Here is a 2,756-nt window from a genome sequence, read left to right on the forward strand (position 1 = left end):
TATCCTGAAATTCAGAGCACTTCAAATCAAATTTTGTCAAAACACACATATATATTATAAAAGATCTAATATAATAAATAAATTATCCTAATGGTTATTTGCATTTATACATATATACAAAGTACTACATTCAAACACTTATCTTACTAGGATTCATCTATCTATACTTAAGTCATTTCCAGGTTCTCAAAGCTGCGGTAAAAAGTTTTTAACTCCAATTGGAATGTTCGTTTTTCCGTCTGTTTGTAGTAATATCTGGTCCAGAAGAAGGAACACATTCTTTGTCTACCCACCTCCATCTTTAGGGTTCTCTGCGTTGGATACATACAATGCAGTCAGCAAACACACAACAGCATTTAAGATGGAAAACTGCTTAAACTTTATGCTACCATGCCTTCAGCCAAAAGGTCCAGTGAATGGATGTAACCAAGAGATCCAGTTAATAGCAACTTCGGGAATGTTCTTTTTTTACAATGGTCTAAATTTCAACACCACTGTCATCCTAAAATAAAAGTTAAAAATTATAAAACTTTATATTCCTAAGCTTGGAAATAAAACATTTACATATGGCAAAAATCCTGGGACACAAAAGAGCAAGACCCTACACATGACAAGCAGCCACTTGAGCATATTTTTAGTTCTTATGGAGTAACTCTTGAACTATAGTTTAATATTTACAGGGACAATTTCCCAAAATAATTGTCCAGGTCTTTCTCTGCCTCAACTGATGCAGCGGGGCAGTGTAGATGCAATGGTTTTCAATTTCTATTAAATAAGTTTGATTACAAGATTCAGCAGGCAACATAATAAATGTGATTTGCATAGTTCAACATTGTATATTATATACATATATATCTGTAGATACCTTTTTCTAGTTCGGGTGACAATCCTCTAATAGACCAATAATGTGTTGGACATCTTTGTTCTTGTTCTTTTCCAGAACAGCCAGCATTGATGGCTTCTTTGAATCAATGTTTGGGCATCTTAACCATGTGCATCGAAATGATGCTCTACACACAGAAAAAGTAAAAGTCAACAATTAGATAAACCAAGATATGTATATAAGATATATTAACTTCCACAAATAGTTACTAACAATTACTACTTACCACATATACTCTTAACTTTCTCTGGGTCGAGTTGGGGTTTTGCATCCTTTTCTTTAAAGGCATAATTTGAAAGTTTCCCAGGGATGGAATGAGAGCAAAGTTGTTCTTGCATCCAGGATTTCTGATTCAGCATCAGAATTTGAGGATTTCTGATTCAGCATCAGTCACAAGAATCTTGCACTTAAAGGTGATCTTGAAGCCTTGATGGAGTGAATAAAGTAATCTTTTATTAAAATGACTCAGTGCATGGTTATATATAGAGGGCATTTCATATTTAATTAATACTAGTAGGCATGTGACAGCTAGACAAAGTTTTGAAAAAGTGTCCAGCAGCCATACAAAGTCTGATCTGAAAAAAAGTCAATATTTTAAATATAAACATATACTATATACAAACACACTCACCACTGAATTATAATACTTTAGCTGTACACATGTTGTTGTTGAAATTGTAGATAGTTGAATGGAACCTTTGATTATTTTCTTATCAACTTTAGAAATTCCACATGGCCATGACACAATTACTTCTTCCTCGCGATCACAGTCACTATTCACAAATAATCCGGATCTCCTCGCATATTAATCCAGCGTGTTTCACCAATTTCGCATGACTACTCATTGACAAATTCAAATAACGCGTATTTTATGTTAAAATACGAAAGAAAAACTCACTAAATTCTACTATAAAACCTTGAACCGATGACAAAGAGTCAAAGACGCGCTCAAAATTTGAAAATAACGCGTGTCGGTTATACAAGTCCCACATAACCTTGCGGTCCTCTTTGGGCAAAACGCCCGCCACGTAACCTGCGAACAGGTATATTATGAAGACAGTTTACAGATACATGCATGTGTGATTTGTCCTTACAAAACGAGTGATTTTTGCTGAGAAATTTAATTTTAAGATTTAATATTCTATAGGATTTGTAAATTCTATAGGATTTGTGAATTCTATAGAATACGGCAATGGAATTCTATATAGCATAAGATCATAAGAAGTCCTATAGAATATTCTATAGCCATAGGATTTAGAATGTGCTATAGCATTCTAGCATATTTTATTGGATTCAATAGAACATAGAACCAGAAGTCTACAAATATACCCCATTGACCACAAAGAGTAATTGGTAAATTTAACCAAATTTTATTTGTTGCTACTAAATATATTTGGTTGTTTTTACCAATATGAGCTTTCATATCCATTTTACCAATTTTTTATTGGTTATTTCTACCATTTTAATTTGGTTTTAACCAATTTAATTGGTTGAAACAACCATTTTAAATGGTTGCAACCTTTTTTTTTGGTCATTTCAACCATTCAGTTTTTACAGTGTATGGCCAACAAAACTCACAAACAGTGTGAGAACTCTCATATAGATAAAAGATAAAGATATAATAGATAAAGGCGCTAAAGCGGTATTTAAGAAGTAATCACGAGTAAAGTTTGCAAAATGTCAAGGTTATATTATAAAAGTAAATGTAATGTACGACAGCTTGTTATATATATATATATATATATATATATATATATATATATATAGATATATATATATATATATATATATATATATATATATATATATATTATATATATTATATATATATATATATATATATATATATATAACAAGCTGTCGTACATTACAT

At 31.4% G+C, this 2,756-nt stretch overlaps 1 long non-coding RNA gene across 2 annotated transcripts; it reads right to left on the bottom strand.

The window, feature by feature from the left end:
* Nucleotides 1-389: 389 nt before the first annotated feature.
* LOC114543309 lies at nucleotides 390-2,435 on the bottom strand. Of its 2 annotated transcripts, none has more exons than XR_003689975.1 (3): nucleotides 1,515-2,435; nucleotides 866-1,309; nucleotides 390-502 (listed from the first exon to the last, which is right to left on the bottom strand). It is a non-coding gene; the product is annotated as an uncharacterized LOC114543309 (long non-coding RNA). The 2 variants fall into 2 exon arrangements; XR_003689976.1 differs by lacking the exon at nucleotides 390-502 and having other exon boundaries at nucleotides 509-1,010; nucleotides 1,110-1,309.
* Nucleotides 2,436-2,756: the final 321 nt, after the last annotated feature.

This window comes from Dendronephthya gigantea, unplaced genomic scaffold (assembly GCF_004324835.1).
Source record: "Dendronephthya gigantea isolate DGI-Jeju-01 unplaced genomic scaffold, DenGig_1.0 000435F, whole genome shotgun sequence".
NCBI lineage: Eukaryota > Metazoa > Cnidaria > Anthozoa > Malacalcyonacea > Nephtheidae > Dendronephthya > Dendronephthya gigantea.